The sequence below is a fragment of the Equus quagga genome, chromosome 15 (genome assembly GCF_021613505.1).
Source record: "Equus quagga isolate Etosha38 chromosome 15, UCLA_HA_Equagga_1.0, whole genome shotgun sequence".
In the NCBI taxonomy this organism is placed as follows: domain Eukaryota; kingdom Metazoa; phylum Chordata; class Mammalia; order Perissodactyla; family Equidae; genus Equus; species Equus quagga.
The window spans coordinates 39,335,924-39,357,460 of record NC_060281.1 but is presented as its reverse complement, the minus strand read 5'-3'; the positions used below and the strand labels follow the sequence as shown (position 1 = coordinate 39,357,460).

The window sequence follows — 21,537 nt, the reverse complement described above, 5'->3', positions numbered from 1 at the left end:
GAAATCAAAGGGGAAATTAAAAAATACCTGGAGACAAATGTAAATGAAAATACAAAGTACCAACTCTTATGGGATGCAGCAAAAGTGGTCATAAGAGGGAAATTCATAGCAATACAGACCAATCTCAACAAACAAGAAAAATCTCAAATAAGTCATCTTAAAATGCACCTAACAGAGCTAGAAAAAGAAGAACAAACAAAGCCCTCAATCAGCAGAAGGAGGGAAATAATAAAAATCACAGCAGAAATAAATGAAATGGAGACTAAAAAAACAGTAGAAAGAACTAACGAAACTAAGAGCTGGTTCTTTGAAAAGATAAGCGAAATTAACAAACTCTTAGCCAGACTCACCAAGAAAAAAAGAGAGAAGTTTCAAATAAATAAAATTAGAAGTGAAAGAGGAAAAATTACAACATCTACTGCAGAAATACAAAGGATTATAAGAGAATACTATGAAAAACTATATGCCCGCAAATTTGATAACCTAGAAGAAATGGATAAATTCTTAGACTCATATAACCTCCCAAGATTGAATCAAGAAGAAATGGAAAATCTGAATAGACCAATCACAAGCACAGAGATTGAAACAATAATCAAAAACGTCCCAAAAAACAAAAGTACAGGACCACATGGCTTCTCTGGTGAATTATACCAGACATTCAAAGAAGATTTAATACCTATCCTTCTCAAACTATTCCAAAAAATTGAAGAAGATGGAATGCTTCCTAACACATTCTGTGACACCAACATTACCCTGATACCAAAACCAGACAAGGACAACATAGCTGATGAACTTACATGCAAAAATCTTCAACAAAATATTGGCAAACTGAAATACAGCAATACATTAAAAGGATTGTACACCATGATCAAGCAGGATTTATGCCTGGGATGCAGGGATGGGTCAATATCCACAAATAAATCAATATGACACACCACTTTAACAAAATGAGAAATAAAAATCACATGGTTGTCCCAATAGAATTAGAGAAAGCATTTGACAAGATCCAACATTCATTTATGATAAAAACTCTCAATAAAATGGTTTAGAAGGAAATTACCATAGGTGACAAACACACAGCCAACATCATACTCAATGGTGAAAACCCTGTATCTGGGTGTTTCCTTTGTTTAGGCAAGTCCAGGGAGCAGCGATTGGACTGGAAGACCAGCAAAGATCCTAGAGTCAGCGTTCACAGACCCATGGTAGCAGCAGCGTTGAGGAAGAATATCCTGGAGACATGCACTGTTCTAGGAAGAACAGTCTGCAGCCAATTGTGGGAATGTTCATCCCATCATTGGGGTGGCAGCTATTCTAGGAACAGAAGAAATTTTAGGGAATGATGGTTCTCACTTCAAAGCTTTTGTAGCAACCAAAGGGTGGGAGGAGGGGATAGAGGAGAAGAGAAAGAGTTGAGACTGGATGCAGTTTGGAAGGACACTAATGATGGAGCTTAAGAAGTGCTGCCTACAGCATCCAGAAGTGAGACTGCAACCCTCCCTTCCACCATCTCCTCTTTAGACCCTGCCTCTCCAATTCATTTTAGTGCATTCCTTTCCTGTGCCCAGGGTCCCCTGGCCCATCATCTACCACGAACTTTTCCCCATCCAGGAAATGCCTTTATTTTCTATGCATGGAATGGTACTTTGGAGAGGAAGCCCATGTGCCTCAATGCAAAGGCAAAACTGCCACTTCAGGTCTTCACATTCCTGGGATCAGGGACTCTTTCTCCCTAGGAAGCCTCCAGATCTGACTCTCAGAGTTACATAGGAGCACCTTGGGGCCAGGGAAAGATCACTAGGCTATAAATCAGAAAACCAACCATCTCTGAGCTTGGACAACTCCATTAAAGCATCCAGCCAAAGAAGTGAAATGTCTTAGGGGTCAAGATAATTCTCAGTGGAAGGCTCCTCTACCATGATTTGAGTAAAAGGGAATAATTTCCACCCATTCCTCTAGATCTCAGTTTCAGTTCTGTATTTCAGGGATGATTTATGCCTCCCTGATTTAAGTCTCCGGGGATTTTTTGTTGTTGTTTTTTTCACAACAACTCTCAAGATTTCTTGAGTTCCCAGTCACCCAGTGGGAGAGAATGGGGCAAGGCTGGAGTCACTATCCCAACCAGGTTCTTCCCTGCCATTAGGCTAGGCCAGGAATTTTGGAGAGTCCTTGCAGCATCTCTGTACCCCAGCACCTGGCTGTCTTTGACTCTTTCCTACTTTTCTCTGCAGCAATAATACTCAGCAATTCTGGCTCAAGCATGTTCCTCCTGAAGGACTTTCCTTGGGTGGCAGCTCACTTCACTCTTGCTTCTTCTGGGACTTCTCCTGGAAGGTGGGCTGAGTTTCATCCAGAAACTTCGCTGGAGAAAGAGTGCGAATGCCAGACCAAAGGTAAAGCAATCAGAAGACCCAGGCAGTGAGGTCTAAAGAAGACTGTGGAACAGGGGGTTGGACAGAGGGAAAGGGAGAGAGGAAAGATGAAGAGAATCAAGGCATGCTGTAATGGAGGTTCTTAAATATAGTCCTTCCTCACACACTACCACCAACCATGCTCCATTTCTTTCCCCACCTACGATGCTGACTGTGCCCTGGTGTTCCTAGTTCAGGGACAGCTCCCAGGACTCACTGCACACACAGCCCAGGAAGGGGTTTCTCAGAGGCCCCTTTACTCAGTAGACCTGGCTCCTCTGCTATGGATGGTATTGATTAACTTCTTGCTCTTTTGCAGAGAAACTCCAAAGAGAGCTCACTAAGTTCTGTGCATCCTTTTCCTCTGTGTACAACTTAAGATGTGCTCAAGTGTGTTATCTTATGAGATTTCTTTGTTCTACTTCAGGAGGGAGAAAAACCTAGAAAGTAGATGGTGAGTAAACTGGAACTTTTGATTTTAATCTAAGACTTCATCTGCCTTGTTTGTTAGGTGTCTTTAACCTGATTCTTTCCCATGAGGCCATCCTCACTCCTACACCATCTGGATTTATCTGTCCCAATTTCACTGGCTCACACATTCCCCTGCTCATATGGTGTATAGTTGGAATAGACCTACTCTGATCTCTTATCCTTAACATGAAGAAGGCCCAATAATTTCAAGCAACTTGTTCAAGGTCACACAGCTGATTAATTCTGACTCAAGGGATGCCAACTCTTCTTCTTTTTCTACTTCCTAAGTGTGGGTATTGATGCGGGGTCAGTGAGCCGAGGAGTCAAAAGAAAGATTTCTTAGACTCTTAAGATCTGGCAGTAGTGCTCTTTTATTTAGAGAATAGAATAGCATAGGGACAGGACCCATGGGCAGTCAGAGCTTCTGCTGCCCCAAGTTGAGGGTTAGAGCTAAATTTAAGGCATAGGTATGTGAGTTATCTCTTTACAAGGCAAAGAATATGTAAAAAAGTTAAAACGGTATCAGTGCCTGTAGGGTCCGGCCATTTGGTGGTCCCAAAAACTTTTAGATAAGAATCAAATCGGACTGAGTAAATGGCAGAAGTCACCGCTTGAATTTTATCCTCAGCTAAAGACAAAGGAGGATTTGGGGGGGGGGGGTGGTCAGTTACATGAGGTTGCCAGACAGTAAACAACTTAAGTTCTGGCCTCTGGCATTGATAAAGAGTTTCTAGAGATAAGGCCATCCCCCTTCTTCCTGGCACAGAGTGGGAGGCATCTCCACAGTTAGAGGTTTCCCTTAGAAATGTAAATGTTTCCCAACAAAGGGGCAAGAAAATTCCACTCCTCGAGGCCTGAATCTGATCTGTAGTTTTAAAACTAACAAGCCTAGAAATCCTCATCAGGTATGACTTAGGGGCTCCCGAGTCTCTCTATATATGTTCCTTGGGAAACCTACATATGGAGTACTCCAATATTCATATCATGATTTCTTTCCCAAGCTCCACTTCCACCAGCCCCCTAAAATTTGTCTATATGGATTATCTCATGTCACACCAGAACAAGTTAAATTTAATATTCTCTCAACCCCTCAAATACACTCTTTCTTCTTCTCTGATGTTTGTATTAATGGCACCATGATCTATTCAACTGCCCAAGCAAGAATTTGAGTCATCTAGGACTCCTCTCTCCTTATCATCCCATTCTCATTGGCTAGCCAACCCTGTCAGTTCTTTCTTCTATGTAGCTCTTAACTCCATCTTCTACTCTACCTGCAATTCTCTGCTTCAGATAATCCTTTGTAGTGTATTGTTTTTCTCCATTATGGCCTCATTTATGCAATATATGTTTACTAAGTGCTTTTCTTATGCTAGGCCATAGAGAAAACCAGCAAGATGTAGGAATAGAGAATGAAGAAGGAAGACTTAATACAGGAGGGACGTCTGAGAGGGCCCTTCTCAGGAAATGACATTTAAGACAGGATGCAATAAATGGGAAGGAATCAAAATGTTAAGACCCAGGGCTTGTCCTGTTCCAGGCAGAGTAGGGGGCAGATACAAAGATCCCAAGGTGGGAAAGATCCAGAGTGTTTGAGGAACTGAAAGGAGGCCCATGTGCCTGGAAGGGGCAGTGTGAGTGGGCTCATTGATGTCAGGAGATGTGGTGCAAGAGATAAGCTGAGGCCATGACATGGGAAGTATTCCAGACCGTGGTGATGTCTTTGGATTTATTTTAAGTGTGATGGGAAACCATTGTCGACTTTGGAACCGGGGAGTGACATCCTCTGACTCATGTTTTTTTAGAGATCACATTGGCTGCTACTGTGTTGAGAATAGACTATACAGAGACCAGATGGGAAGCAAGGAATCCAGGCAAGATATCTTAGTGGCTTTGATGAAGATGGTGAAAATTAGTTGTTGGGTTAGAAATATGTTTGAAGGAGGAGTTGAAAAAAACTTAGTGATAGGTCCAATTGCTAGGTCCTTCTTGGGTTTTTGGCCCAAGCACCTGGGTAGAATGATGGGGAATTCCTAGAAGGAAATTAAAAGTTCTCTTTTAGACTGGAGTCAAGTAGGTAATTGGATGTATGCATCTGGAGTGCCTAGAAGATGCTGGAGCTGGAGACTTGAGAGTTATGTGTGCACATGTGGTTTTAAAATCCGGGGATTGGATGAAATTCCTTAGGGAGAGTGTTCAAAGAGAAAAGAACACATGTCCAAAGTACTGAGCTCCAGGCCCCTCCAACTTTCAGAGATTGAGAAAAGGAAGATCCAGCAAAGGAGACTGAGAAATGTAACCAGTGAATAAGAAGAAAATTCTCAGGAGGGTATGTGTCCCAGAATCTGAGGAAAAAAAATATATCAAGAGGGAGGAAATGTTTATGTCCAATGTGGCTGAGATTGTGAAGAAGGTAGGAACTGACAATTGACAATTGGATTTGACAAATGAAAGTGAGTGCTGAACTTTGATGAAAAAAAAATAAAGAATCAGAGACATAGTGAGAGTTAGGCTGGGTTTACTGCTAGGTCTGGCAGGGAAACTCTGATCTTGCAAAGCTGAGCTTGACTCTCTGGTGTGGGCTCTAGATGAACTGCCAAAGAGATAGTTTGAGCTTTGGAAACAGACACACATAAGTGTACTTAAGAGGAAAGGAATCAGTTATCAAGAATTCTCTGAAATAAATAAAATAGAGAACTAAACATAGATTTGAGAGCTTTTATAAGAAAGATCTGACAGGATTTTATAGACTTTCTCTTTGAAGTGATATTCTTTGCTGCTTTGTTTGTCTCAAGACTGAGTTCCTTGACAGGGCAGGGACTGTGTGTACCATCTGTGAGTCCTCAGTATCCAGCACATAAGAAAACTGTCCACAGAAACAGCCTGTAAAGGGAGCTGACTTCTCTTGGTCAGGATAAACCAACTGTTGTAACAATCAACCCAAACATCACAGTAGGTAAACATAATAAAGTGTATTTCTCCATCTCCTTAGAGTTCAGGAAGGATCATATGGGGAGGTGAGGGCTCTGCTCCACACAGATTTTCTAGGGCCTCACTCTCCTCTGCATTCAGCCAGCAGATGAGGAAAAAAGAGTAGAAATACTGTGCAGAAGTTTTCTCATGGGCCAGGCCTGGAAAGGGCCAACTTTTCTCCTGGGTACCCAAGGGAGGCTGGGAAATGTCATCTAGCTGTGTCCCCAGGAAGAAAAGGAACCAGCGTTTTGTGAACACATAAGAGTTTCTCTCATATGACTCTCCCACCATGAGGTTCTGGGAAAGTGTGTTAAAGATGGCTTTTGACTAGATCAGGGATCCTATAAAGTTGGCCATAAGGCCCTGGTCAAATAGCCCCCTGTGGGATCCCCTGGGGCCTCAGGCTGGCAGACAGGGATGGCTGAGGTCTCTCCACAGGACCTTCCCCATTCCTTCACTCTACAAACGTTATTAAGCACCACTTGGGAGCCAGGGACTGACAGTGCTAGACAGTGAGAATGCAGTGATGAACACACATTGTCTCTACATTCTCAGGTCCTAGTCTAGTAGAAGAGAGAATATGAAACAAATAATAGTGCAGTGACATGTGAGAGATTTGTACAAAATGCTGTGGGAGAGGAGAGGATGGGGTGGGAAGGGGGGATTCCTCATTAGACATCCCTGCTCCCGGCAATCTGGGACCTCCAGATCTCAGGAATCTGCATCATCTCCTCCTTGTGAAAGTTTCTGAGCTCTCCTAGTGGCTATTTGAAACCTGTTTTTGAGGAGACTTGGGGAGATGCTTATCACTTCCTTTTGAAGAGGAAGGAAGGGGACTTCATGGGTTAGGGTCAACGTCTTTTTCTTCTCTTTCACAGTCACTGAGGGCCCTGGGATGCCAGAGTTGACCTGGCTCTCTGTTGTGTCTCACTCTTTCTGCAACTAATGTGACTCTGACTCCAGATACTGCCTACTTTGGACTCTTTCTGTCTGAAGATTGCCTGAGTGTGAGATGGGAAAAATACAAGGCAGGATCTCCCCCAAAACCTTGGAGATTTCTCCTTGGCCCTTGTGTGCTGCGGCACATATCCTTCTCATCAGGGAGGCATTACTGGGAGGTAGAAGTGGGTGACAGGATTTACTGGGAGCTTGAGGTTTGTGAGGAAAACATGAAAAGGACATGGGGAATCAGTGTCACTTCAAAATGGATTCTGGGTGCTGGAACTGTGTGCTAATAAGTATCAGGCCCTCAGCTTCCCTCATACTCTCCTCCCCTGAGAGAGTGCTTCAGCCAGTTGGGGTTCTTCTTGGACCATGAGGCTGAGGATGTCTCCTTCTATAGTGTGGCTGATGGGTCCCACATCTACACTTTCCCCCAGGCCTCTTTCTCAGGTCCCCTCTTACCATTCTTCCGCCTCTGGTTCTACCACCCAACCCCTCTGACCATCTGCCATTGAGGCCATCAGCCCCCAGCCTTTCTCTCAGTTGAATCTCCAGGGGAAAACTGGGCACTGGAGTTGAGGATCCACTTCTAGGGACAACAGTCCCAGAGCTCCACCAGAGCCAGTGGTTGAAGGGGAACCCCTCAGACCTCTGCTCTCAGAGATACAGCCATTTCTTTCTCATACCTGTACAGGACTGGACAAAGGCTGTGAATAGTTTATAATGTTCTGGGCCTGATTGGAATAGAGGGCCAGGAACAATGATGCAACCCTACAGAATGTTGTTAAAAAAACTGCCTGGTGGTGTCGCCCCAGCTGGAAACTGAAAAAGGAACCTTAAGAGACAAGAAATACTGATGGAAAGACTAAAGACTGATGGAGAGTGATCTCTGAGCTTGATCTCCTGGATCCCCATAAAGAGAAGAAAGGCCAGTGCCCACCAGCAGTGGTTGTCTTGAATGCCTGCACAACAGAACCACAGCAGGAAGCTGGATCTGGAAGGGGCTTTGCTGTTTTCAGTCTTATCTTACAAGAAATTTATTCCATTTTGACCCACATGCAACCCTGGGAGATCCTAAATAAAGTGCACAGAGAAAAGTCACTTCTCCAGGTCACCTGCTGGTCTGGGACTTGATGTTACATTCAACATTCTTTCATCTAAGGCCACATCATTCCACCTCTGAGAATCCAGTCATTCCTTCTCAAGCAATTTCAATGACCCTTTCAATGACACTTGTCACCCCAGATTTTTCAAGATTTCCATTCTTGTTTGTGAATTTATTTACTGCTCCTTTCCCTAAATAGCTTCCTACCTTTAAGTATTTTACTTCATCAGCAGTTAAGTGCATATTCTTTAACTTTTTTCTATGTGTATACTAATACACACATACACACAGTTTTTCTGATCAAAATTGGACCTTACTCTATATATTGTCCCATGACATGCTTCTTTTACAACACTAAACCATAAATACTAATCTTATATTATTCATAAAGAAGGTGGTTTCCTTTCTTTCCTGTTACAAATAATGCTACCAGAAACATCTTTGTATGTAAATCGTTTTGCTTAGTTCTGGTCACTTCCACAGAATAAATTTCCAAATGGCATTTGTCATTAGCATCAATTGTTGAAAGTGCAGTTGCTGTACAAAAGGGACAGGAATTGTTGTTGATATATGTACACACCTGTCTATTTCCTACAGGAAATCTGAAACTCAGCACTCAGATCCTTGAGCAAATCATACAATTTTTAGGTTTCCAGAGGCAGTGCTGCCCAAGACTGATGGGCATGTCTTACATTTTTCAGAATGTTCTTATTTGGAGTGTTGCTGAGCAGCAGCATCCACCCTCTGTGCCCTATTTGTGCTACATTTGTATGTCTGCCTGCAGGATTCTGTATTGTCTCAGGTTAGACTCTGGATAGACTGTGGATGCCGTTTTTATTAGGTGTCTTTGGGACAAACTTCTCCTACCTGTTGCCTAGGGCCTTCGAAGACACTTTGTTCTCATCTTGAGTCCCTAATTAAAGCTACTAGGGCTTGACGTGAACTTGTCTAATGGAATTTATTAAATTCCAACAGTTTGAATTTAGGTTCTATGGTACATATGGCTGGTAGACTGTGCAATATCATCTCCCTACTTCTTCTTAGTGATTAAATTCAGCTTTGGGGGCTTGGGTTCCTGCAATGTGCCCATCCCCTTTATAGATAGGAGAGATCAAGGGACTAAGTTTGAGCCAATGATTTGTAGGTGGAGGTTGTTGGGTTGTGTTTCTCAAGAGAGGTCCATATGCATCGTACTTCCTCCTTCCTTTTGCCTAGAACATGGTCCTTGGAGCTGGAGTGCAGGGACCATCTTGTGACCACGAGGCAATCTTGAGAATGGAAGCCACATGCTGAGATGGCAGAGAATAAAGACAGAACGGGACTGGGGCATGGATGCATTGCTGAGCTGCTGACTGGCTCTGGTCTGCCAGCCTCCAAATTCATTTGAAGTGAGAGGAAAACAAACTCTTGTTCTGTTGAAGCCAGTGGTACTTTTGGTGTCTGTTATCAGCATCAAAATACAATTCTTCCCTCCCCACCCCCCACTATCAACAGTTTATCATGAAACTTTCCTAACATAGAGCAAAGTTAAAAGACTTTTCAGTGAACACCAAATATACCTACTACCTAGATTCTGCACAGAATATTTTACTATACTTGCTTTCTTATAATTTATCCTTCTGTTCCTCCCATGTCTATTTTTATTTATTTATTTATTTCATGCCTTTTAAAGTTAGTCGCTAACATCAATGCCCTTTCCCTTGGATACTTCAGCACACCTATCACATAGAAGAACACAGTTCTGAAAGGCTTGAGGCACCAATGCTGTGTTTGAAACACAAGTGTAGGGGTACCTTTCAGTTATATGTTTTAACATGATCAGTAGGGTATTTTTACCTGGGGATCTCTAGCTCCTAAACACCTCACAATTGTTCTTTGGGGAGGACACCCCTGGGTGTGAAATTATTCATTTCCTGTCTTTTGTTTCCCCAGGTGTTCACCAGTGTTCCATGGCAGATGGCCTCTATGCTCACCAGCAACAGATAAAATTCCTGGTCTTAGTCTTTCCACTGCTAAAGAAGTGCCTTTGACACGCAGAAATATAAGAGCTTGTACTTGCAAAGAAGGGGCAAATATGTAGGCTAGGAGCACATAACAGCCCAACAAAGCTCATGATTATATGAAGTACTGAAGTTCTCTTGGCTCAGAGGCAGGGCCCCTGCAACTCCTCCTCCAAGCCCAGTGTTTTCAAATGTATTTTGGCCTAGAAAAGCACCTCCACCATCTTTTAGGCATGGTCTGTGGCATCATTGTGAACTTTTGTGATAAGGGACGTGTAGGTCCCTGTCCAGCTGGCAAGGCTTGATTCTAGCTGGAGTTCTAACTTGGCTTCCATCCTAACATCCCCAGAATTGGCTGCATCCTAGATAGTTGAGAGCCTGAGAGGAGGCCTAGGTGGATTACTCAGAGACAGGACTGAGAACTCCGGACCTAGCCCCTCCCTTCTCTCTTGGTCCTCTCCCGCCACGTATCCTGTCCTTCCCTGAAGATATCAGGTGAAATGGGGTGCTGAGAAATGAATTGAGGTAGGTCTATCTGGGGAGCAACACTGTGGACTCCTCTAGGCCCCAACCTATTCCCATCACCAAGTTCAAATTATGACTTACCATACTCTGTTTAAGACCCAGGCCGACTCCCTGGTGGAAGTTCTGGAGTTAGAGGTTGAACCCACCACTTCCTAATCAGAAGACTTAGTGAATGGGAGAGCTAGGAATAAGACCAGGTCTCATCCATCTTTTCATTCATCAAATATTTACTGAGCACACACTATGTGCCAGGCTCAGTAGGTGCTAGTTGCAGGAACAAAAAGGAGGTGAAAACTAGGTGATGGAACTATGATTCACAAGCTGTGTGACCTCAGCCATGTGACAAAACCTATCTGAACTCTAATCACTCTTGAAAAATGTAAAATATGAACCTTAGAATGTGCAGAATTGGCCTAGCAATTCCATTTCATATCTCTGGTCGAGCAAAGCGCTTGCATGTGTCCAGGGAGAAGCACGTGTAAGGATGACACTGCAGCATTGTTTTTAAAATTAAAAAAGCGATCAAGAGCCTAACTTGCCACCCATAGGAGACTGGTTAGTGAAATAATGGCTCATCCCTGTGAAGGAATTCAATGTGTCAGTTAAGACTAATTTAAAATCACCAGCTCAGATACTCAAGATATTTTAAATGAAAAAAAGAAGCACATTGTAGAACAATACTAACAATTGTATTAAAAAGCAAAGTTATAAATTTGTATATACAAGTTTATGTCATTGCCTTAAAAAAGGTCTCAAAGGATACGTGCTACATTGAGAATTGCGGATTTAGTGAAAGATACTTTTGTCCTTTGCATCCTATACTTTAAAAGTTATTTGAAACCTGGACACAGCCTCAGAGAAAACATTGCCTTTCAGTCCATCCTCTCCTCTTCAAACTGTTCTCTATGCTTCTAGAGAGAGAACAGTATTATTATTATATTTATAACAGGTAGTTTTCCCCACTTAGCCCTTGGCATTCCAATCCAAAAATCACAGCCCACAGGAAGGAGATAATCAATAGTTTTCAAAAAATGTAAACAATCTGCCCCAGAAGAAAGGGAAAAGAAAGCAAGGCTGCACACTGTGAGAAACAGGAACAGAATTCCTCTCTGGAAGAATTAGTTTTTTGATCAGCCCAGAGCTGGGTGTCTCATCAGTTGCTGGACAGAAACTAGTGGAAAAGGTTAGAATGAAAACTGAAACTGTACTGGATTTTATACAATGAAGAAAGATTACAGCCCTAATTCCCACACTGTTTCTGTCTATCTGTGTTTACCTATGTGAATCATTTATGTGTATGTTTGTGTATAGTCAGCATTGCATTATATATAGCTGTTTTATGTCATTTATATCATAATAGATTTATCAGCAGAACTAAGAAGAAAAGTTAGAAGATTGTAATGTGTGAGCAGAGGATGATGTGCGTTAATTAAAATGTTTCTGTGGTCATTTGCTAACGACTGTGTGCAGGTAGGTGGATGTATGAACAGAAAGAAAACCAGATCCACTCCACCTTTTTAGGTGGCAGATGTGGGTGAGATCCAGCCTTGGGGAGGTAGTATAAGAGTGTGCAAATGGAGAGGAAGTAGAAGCCCAACAGATGGCAATGTATTGAGGGAGAACTTCTATTTTAAGAGATGGCATTACTGAAAGGAAGACTACTCTCCGAATTTACTATGTCAGAGCCTCTGGCAGTGGAAACTACCTATGTTATTTCCAAGATGACAGTTTCTCTGAAAATGCCATGTGGAACTGAAGGTTACAAGTAAGCCTCCAGGTTTTATTTGGAACTCTTTCCTCCCTGGGACATGGGGGAAGATGCAGAGCTCATGCTCCAAATCCACCTCAGAGCATCCTGGCTGTTCACTAGGCTCGATTCCACTGTCTTCCCACTTTGTTTCTCTGAGCCCCTTGGGAAAGACACAGATTTCCTTCGGGAAGCATGCCTTCTGCACCCTATACTATCAAGTAAAGATCTCCCTCATGCAATCTACCAGGGTCTAAGGAGGGAAATGGAAGGTCGGGAATAGGAAGGATAAGGAAATATCTCAGTGATGGTACACAGTTGTTTGGGTTCAGTTGTCTTCCGGATAGATTCTGTGACCCCTCCAGGTGCATGTGGCTGGGGGTCCTAGGAGGCTGACCTGTAGAACAGCATCTATGTTGCCAATGTTCTCCAACCAAAGGCCCCAAGGAACACAACTGGAGTCGGCCAAGTTGTGTTTATTACTTATTGTAGGGAGGGAGAATGCATGTCATGTGGGAACTACGAGGTGTCTCAGTGTGTTAGAGAAGACTTGGTATAGAATTTGGGCTTGTGTTAGGAGAGTTGAGGAAAGATTTAAGGAAGCGGAGCTTTGCTTTACTTTTGATTCTGACAGGAAGGTGTGGAGTTGTGACTCTGTGGGTAGGTGTCTTAATGAGTCTTATCTAGAAGGAAGACTAGATTGAGGCTAAAGCTGTAATTATCAAAAGAGCAGCTGTAACTCATAGGCAGGATAGAGAAATGTTTGGTCATGATTGTGGTTTGGACAGTGTTCACGATTTTCTGCGTGTTCAAATAGGATTGCTGAGTGGTCTTGTTTTTGTCTTGACCCATCATAGTAACAAAGCGTCCTTGTGTGATGTTGATGTTCCGTGAAATTTCTTATGTTCAACAGGAGAACGTCGACACCAAGACGATGTTCAGATATCAAGGGTTGCATTTCTCTCTCTCGGGGCACTCTCTTGCTCTGTGGCTTCTGGCTGGGTTTGGTCAATGGGGAGCCAAAGCAGAAGGTGGAAAGGAGAGAGGAAAGAGAGGTCTAGGTACTTATCCCCATAGCATTCTCCCTGCAGGACCACCTCTAGCTGGCTGCATTCCATTCCCAAAGATCGCAGCTCCTCTCAAGGAAGCCCTCTATACATGGCTTTATTCTTTTAGGTCTTCAAAAGGGCTTCCTCTCTTTCTCCCTTTGGGTGTAGGAGTGGGTGGTAACAGCTCCTCTGTTCCTGGCCCTGGGGCATTGCTCCAAACCATGTAGTTTTCCCATCGCAATCACCATGCTTTTGTTAACAGCTCCTTAATGAAACCTCCTTGAATTATCTAAAGTGAGTGTGCCACTGATTCACGTTGAGACTCTCAGGGATAGAGCAGTCTCTAAAGGATTCCACAGGGCTGGGTTCTGATCCTCACATGGAAATGAAGGGTTATGAGGATGGAGGGATCCATCTGGAGTGGATGTCCACTGGCTGGTATAACTTGCCCCAAACAGAGTGGAGAGATGTCAAGGGAGAAGACATCTCAGCCATAGCACCATCTTTGGTTGCAGATGGAGACAGCCTATATGCAGTTGCAGCATCTGTGATCACGAAGAACAGCTCTGGAGAAGGGGTATCTTGTATCACCAGAAATCCCCTCCTCAGCCAGGAAAAGATTGCCAGGATTTCCATTGCAGGTTAGTACTCTGCTGAGCCTCAGGTACACTGTGCTGAGCTCTGTTGTTGACTGGGTCTTTGTAGTGAATATGAGGCACAGACCAGGGATCTGGAGCCTCCTTCTTACTCTGGGGATGTTTTCTTTCCCCATAAATCTGTCTATGTCACAAACACTTGCTTAGTATTTCCCGTGTTCCAGAAATTGTGATAGGCAATGGAAATAGGTAGAAGATAGTAAAGATCAGACCCTTTAAACAAAGACAAATGACAAAATGGGAAATAAATAAACAAGACGTATCTTAGAGAAAGAGCTAATCTCCTTGAAACATAAAACTTAAAATATAAAACAGTAGAAAAATGAGCAAAGGGCATGAATTATTAGTTCACAGAAAAGGAAAAGGAAATAACACATGAGATGATGTCCCATCTCAGTCTGGAATGTGTAGTAGAATATTTTCCACCTGTGAGGTTGGCAACAAAACAGCAAAACCAAACCGAGGTGACAGATCTCACATTCCGAAAGCAGGATTGAGGGGAGACAGTCTCTCTTAGATATTTGTTGATATAACTTGGTATATTTTTGGTATAAATTGGGACAACTTCACCTGGGGGCAATATTGCAGTATTTCTCCAAACTAATTATTTCTTGATCCAAAATCCCGCTTCTGGGAATTTATCTGACAGACGTATTTGCATTTGATGAAATGACACATCTAAAAATTTATTTCTTATTACGGTAAGTATAATAACAAAAAGGTAGAAACTATGCAAAAGTCCATCAGTGGGGAACTTTAATGCAATGGAATATCGCACAGCTGGGAAACAAAACGCAGACTTTCTCTCTGTACTAATACAGTAGGATCTCCCAGATGAACAGAAAAGCCAGATGCAGAGCAGTTTATATAGAATGCTATCTTTGCTGTAAAGAAGAAAACATAAGAGTATATTTTTATTTTTAAAATTTAGTATACACTTTCATCGCATTCACCGTATGTCCGGCACTTTATAAGCATTAATTGAATCTTTTACCTCATGAGTGAGGTAGTATTATTGCCCCATGTTATAAATTAGGACACCAGGAACAGAATGGTGAAGTAATTAGTCCAAGATCACACTGCCAGTCAAGTGGAGGAGCCAGAATTTGAACGTAGGCCCTCCAGCTCCAAAGTTCATGTTCTTAACCACCATACTAAGCTGACTAGTGAGAGGCTAATAAATGGGAGGAGAGAGTGGATGGAAGACTTGGACAACTTTTTATATATTTTTCATATTTGAACCACATAAGTGTAACCTATTGAAATATTAAATTAGAAAAAACATGATTCTGATGCTCAAATAACTCATAGTCACATGTGAGAAACAGACAGTATAAGACAAGTAATAGAATTATGTTATGGTAAGAGTTTTCCCCAAGACTTTAGGAGGAGAAGGATCGTTTAATGTCATGAGATCAACTCTGTGATCCCTGCCCCAGAGGTGAGAGGCTAAAGCTCCATTCCATTGCAGACCCCTGCCTGTGGAGGGCCTGGCCCTGGATAGTGGCCTTGGCAGGGACCCTGTCCACCTTGTTGCTGCATCTATCAGGGGCAAGTTACTTCTACTTTTGAGAATGAACAAAAAAGGATTTGGAAAAAAAGGCAATAGGTATCTGACCAGGGAGGGAACCTGAGGTCCTAGCTTAGGAGAGGGAGCCCAGAGACCTCACCACTTACTACCCTGTGCACTCAACCATGCACTGAGTCATTAGTAAGTTTTATTTTCCAAAGGTCCTCCCCATTCCATCCCATAACAGTAATTTTTTTTCCTGTTTATTTTCCAGAGGACCTCCAGCTTGTACTCTGTAAGTTCCAGTTCCCCCAGGGACCCACCCACTTCTCACTATCGCTGCGTTAAGTTTCTAAATGAATCTTCAGGCTTCTTCTGTTGCAGCCTTAAGAGAGATGGATCCCCTGTTCATGGCTCATGCCTGAGTGACTCTGACACTTTCTCTGAATTCCCATCTAAGACTCTCTGCTGGCATATTTCCCAGCCCCTTTCCTCACCCATAACTCTGCACAGGGCTGAGAAATGTCCTGGATCCATTTACCAAGGGAAAGAAATAAGGGTGGCTGACTGGGGGGAAGAATTGCTAATATTTTTTTTTAATGGAGAAAAGGATCTTCAGTCTCTCTCTAAAAGGGGCCCCCAGACTCTTCAGCCCAGCAAGGCACCAGGGTATATCCAGGGTGCGCTTGACAGGAAAGGAGGAGGAGGGGGTGGAACTCTCTAGATGAAGGGCCTTCCCTATCCTGGGAACCTCACTAGTTGCTTTACATAATCTGTAGGCTGCTGAGAAGAAAATAAACAATGAAAGATTTAAAAGAATAAGAAAATCAGAGAAGAGGGAGACAGAAAAGTTTCTCATAAGAAAGGAATGGCCACAGTGGCTCAGTTGTCCTAGATTTATTACAACATCTTTTTAAAAATAATACCTACAATTTCCTCATTAAGTGGCCCAATTCTTTCCAGAAACATGCATGAAATATAAGTGAGATAGATGGATTTTATCATACATACACATACAGGCTACACACAGTGACACCTATGACCAGATATGGGAGTGTAGATACAAAATAGATCTGCAGGTCTCAGCTGGGAAAGCACTTACATGGTGCCTGTGGTATCATCAGCATGGAATTGATGTTCTCAGACTTGATACCAAGGAGGAGAGGGGAGGAGAGAATTGAACTGGCAGAGGGAGAAGGTAGGAAGGGTGGGTTGGGGGTCAAAAAGAAAGATTAGGTGGATGCAAAAGGAGAGAAAGCACATGATTCAGAAGTGACATGTTTCAGGTGACATCTGTACCTTTCTTCCATTGCAAGTGGAGAGAAGTCTCAAGACTATGAAGGAGAGTGGCCCTGACGTTCTCTGAGTTTCCTGGCACATGTGTATCAAGAGCTTAAACATTTTCTCTGCTGTGTGACCCACTGGCATTGCCAGTAGGAATAATCAGATCTATCTCAGAGGCTCATTTTCTGTGGGGGATACCACCCATGCTTTTCTGGAACCTCAGAACAGGTTCTGGCCATTTTAAGCCACCCCTCATCCTGCTGGCACATAGGTTCACACCCTAGCAAAGACTGGCCACTTCTCCTGCAGCCCCAGCATGATGGAGTGAAGGAAGTCCACCATTTTTTACATGTTATATACCTGATTTGGAAGAGCTGTAGATTAAGGAAGCTGGACATTGGAAGAGAGTGAACAAAGGGAGAGAGAAAAGCTTAGTAAAGAGAATAAGTGAGGGCAAGAACAGAAATAATGCCCTTTCCCTGTTTGTGTCTCCTGCCTTTCAGAAGGGAAGATGGCCGTCTTCCAAGCTGGTGACTGAATCACTGTATGCTCCCTAGGACAACAAGCTGAGGGAACTTATACCCTTTTTCTCCAAGTCTTGAGATTCTGGAAAGAAAAGTCCCCATAACTGGGAGACTTCCAGGTGGGTGATTGTCTCAAAGCTTAGCCCATCTCCAGGGCCTTCCTGCTGAGAGCCCAAAGACCCAAGGAGGATTGCTCTCCTGGGTCCACAGATCTTCATGAGAAGGAAGAGGCATAAAGGGTAGACTGAGGGAAGGAGAGGCAGAGTGAACTAACACTGCAGGGAGAGTGAGGATGTGGAATGACCAAGGAGAGAAGGCCACGCACAAAGACCTTTGCTTTTCCCAAGCCTCTTATGCAACGTCCTGCTACTGTGTGTCCTCAAGTTACTTAATGTTTCTGAACTTTAGTCTTCTCTCTTTTTTTTTTAAAGATTGGCACTTGTGTTAACATCTGTTGCCAATCTTTTTATTTTTCCTTCTTCTTCTTCTCCCCAAAGCCCCCAAGTACATAGTTGTATATACTAGATGTGAGTGCCTCTGGTTTTGCTATGTGGGACGCTGTCTCATCATGGCCTGATGAGTGTTGCCATGTCTGCACCCAGGATCTGAAGCAGCAAAACCCCGGGCCGTCCAAGCAGAGTGTGTGAACATAACCACTTGGCCACAAGGCCAGACTCCTAGTCTACTCATTTTTAAATGATGACTATCATCCTGTTGTATGAGGGTTGAGGTAAAGGCTAAATGAGGTAATGAATGTGTATTGGTCAAAAAAACAACTGGAAAGGGATGGCATGGTCACAGTGGGTGGTGGAAGAAGGTTTAGAAAAGGAACTCTTAACAAATGCAGGAGTGGGGTTAACGGAAACCAACAAGGAAATGTGAAGTGCCCCAGTGCTAACAATAGTGGGGAGCTGTCACCACCCCTAGGCCTGAAGGAATAGGGACAGGGAGCAGTTACTGGAGCCCAGAGGAGGATGTAGCACAAGAACAGCGCTGCCTGAGAGGAGTCAAGCCTTGTCTGAGCATCAGCATCTGACATTGGCAGGGAGGAAGTGGGGGAAATAAATGCTGTACCTCTCTTTTCCGTCTCCTTCCAAGCTTTATCTAGGAACTCCCATTGGCCAAACTCAGCACGTAACCAGAGGCAAGGGAACCCAGTGATGCTGTCCATAAGGAATAGATTCCTGAGGCCCAGAAGAGGGTATAAAAAGGTAGAGAGTGGATCTGGGAGCACAGAAGTCCCCCAAAATGGCCTCTAGCACAGAAAAGGCATGACAGCTATTATAATATCAGGCACTTCCTCCATCCCACGCCACGGGCTGTATATAAAACATATATTGTCTTTTTCTAGCCTAGAGATTAGTTTTTGTTTTTTTTTTTTTTGAGGAAGATTAGCCATGAGCTAACATCTGCTGCCAATCCTCCTCTCTTTGCTGAGGAAGACTGGCCCTGAGCTAACATCCATGTCCATCTTCTTCTACTTTATTTGTGGGATGCCTACCACAGCATGGCTTGCCAATCGGTGCCATGTCTGCACCCGTGATCTGAACCGGCAAACCCCTGGCTGCTGAAGCAGAACGTGTGAACCCAACCGCTGCACCACTGGGTCGCCCCCTAGAGATTAGTATTTTTAACCTCATTTTTCAGAGAAGGAAATTGAGGCTCAAAGATATTATATAGCTTGGGTCTATATCGATAGACTGCAGAAAAGCAAAAGTCATTCAGATCATGAGTGGTAGAGCAAGGATTGAAATTCAAATCTATGTGACTATAAAGCACAGGTGGACAGCGTCATTTTGGGGAGGGAAGTAGGAAAAAGATGGAAGGAAGGAGCCAGCTCAAGATGTCAGGTTAGACAGACCCTGACCCTCAGCACTCTTCTCCACTGAACACATGACACCTGGGCTTTTCCTTTGGTTGCTGAGAGGGTCACATTTAGGGCAGGCTGGGGACACGAGGCTCTGGACTTGGACCTCCTCAGCCAGACCCAAGTCTTGAAGGCTGAGGCTCTGAGGTCTGGGAACAGTGGTTGACCCCACGGCCTATCCCCAAACTTTCTGTAGAGAATGTGATTCTGGATCCAGAGACAGCAAACCCCATCCTCCAGGTTTCTGAGGACCAGAGGAGCGTGAAGCTGGCAGATGCACCACAGAATGTGCCAGACAACCATAAGAGATTTGATATACATTGCTGTGTACTTGGCTGCAAGAGCTTCCTATCAGGGAGACATTTCTTGGAGGTAGAGGTGGGTTTCAGGAAACGGTAACTCAGGGTGTGTAGGGAGAATGTGGATAGGAAAAATTGGGTTTATATAACACCTGAGAATGGATTCTGGATTATGGGACTGTCTGAGAGGAACTACTATTGGGCTTTCACTGAACCCCCCAACCAAACTGACAATTGTCAACCCTCCTCAAACAGTGGGTGTTTTCCTGGACTATGAGACTGATGAGGTCTCATTCTACAATGCCACAGATGGATCTCATATCTACACCTTCCCACACACCTCCTTCTCTGGGCCTCTGTGGCCTGTTTTCAGAATTAAGAAATGGGATCACACTGCCTTGACCATTTGCCCACTGCAGACAGGAGTGGGGAGTTCCCTGAGTTCCAGTGTTACTGACGTAGTGCCTAACCATTCCCTGGAGACCCCGGTGACTCTGGGCTCTGCTGATGAGAATGGGGACCCTCATGCTGAAGTTACATCCTTGCTTCCCCCTGCACATCCTTGAGCTAAGAGATTCTTCTTTAACAGCAACACATAGCAACAATAAAATATTATTAAAAGCAAACACTGTGTGAAGCACTTCACTAGTATTAATTCCATTATTCCACATGACAGTTGAGTTTGGTACCAATTTATTGTCTCCTTTCTATAGATAAGGAAATGAGTGTATATAAAAGTGAATTAACTTCCCAAAGCTAACTCAGCGAGGGAAGGATTGCTGGGATTTGAACAATAACTAACACCTATAGATAAGTGAAAATGTACTGGGTGCTGTGCTAAATGCTCTAAGCGATTTTACTCATTTAATCCTTACAACAACCGTGTGTAGTAGTCTCATTAAGAGAATGTGGACACTGAGGCAGGGCTAAGTTAAGTACTTTTAGAATTTATACAGAAAAATGTGCTGCTGGCAGAGGTTCAACCACTGTTCTCCCCAACCCCCGCCCCCAGCCTGTTCTTTTCCTGCCCTATTGCCGCCGTAGGGAAGAGACCACGGGAAGGGAATCTCAGGGTGAGGATCACTGTAGGTGACTATGGAGGCCACACCCCACTTGGTTCCTTCAAGGTTGATTTTCAGAGCCACAAGTCCAGCACTTCATTGGATTGATCCTGTAGTGTGACGTGATCCAGAGAATGAATTCACAGGGACTGCATCATACAGGATGTGAAGGGACTAGAGGCCAAAGTCTTAACTAATTATGGGCACATGTGTACCTGCTCTATCAACGTGATGTGTGATCATGGAGCCAGAACTCATACACCTACTTTGAAGGTCACTAGGAAGCCTAACTTAATACCTAAAATTGTCTGTGGAAAAAGAATTTGGGAGGAAGGCAACTAAATGAACTTTAGTGGTATTTTTATTACACCGTAGAATCCATCTCCAGGAAAGGGATATTTCCACCTCTGATCATTCACTGATGTGAACGGATGTTCCTTTCAACTGACGGATACTGGGGAAAGGCTACTGTTCATTATCATCACTATTATTGTTCTCCACTACATATAGCACCTCCACCTGGAATGTGGTTGTCAAGTTACATTTGTTAAATAAATTTGTTAGTAATCTTCACTCTTCAGCTCAGCTTTTTCTAGATTTTAAGGCACCATGGTTTATTCACTGCAGTTTCACAGTTTACTTCATTGCAACATTTTCACAAAATCTGTATTGTATAATTTTCTATTGATGCCATAATAAATTACCACAAATTTTGGGACCAAAACCAACATGAACTTCTTGTCTCACATTTCCATGTGTCAGAAGTCCAACGTGGGTCTCACAGGGCTGAAATCAAGGTGTCTGCAGGCTGTGTTCCTTTCTGGAGGCTCTAGGGAAGAATCTGTTCACTTGCTCATTCAGATTGTTGGCAGAATGCAGCTTTTGCAGTTGTAAGACTGAGGTTGCCATTCCTTGCTGCCTGTTAGCTGAGGGCTATTCCCAGCTTCTGGAGACTGCCACCTCCTTGGCTTGTGGTTTCTCTTCCTCCATCTTCAAAGCAGCAATGGCAGCTTTAGTCCCTCTCAATCTTTGAATGTATCCTGCTTTTTCTTTCTTTTTTTTTTAAGGATTGGCACCTGGGTCAACAAGTGATGCCAATCTTTTTTTTTTTTTTTT

At 43.4% G+C, this 21,537-nt stretch overlaps 1 pseudogene; it reads left to right on the top strand.

The window, feature by feature from the left end:
* Positions 1–11,952: 11,952 nt before the first annotated feature.
* On the top strand, positions 11,953–19,959 carry LOC124227093 (butyrophilin subfamily 3 member A3-like; annotated as a pseudogene).
* The last annotated feature ends 1,578 nt before the right edge of the window (positions 19,960–21,537 follow it).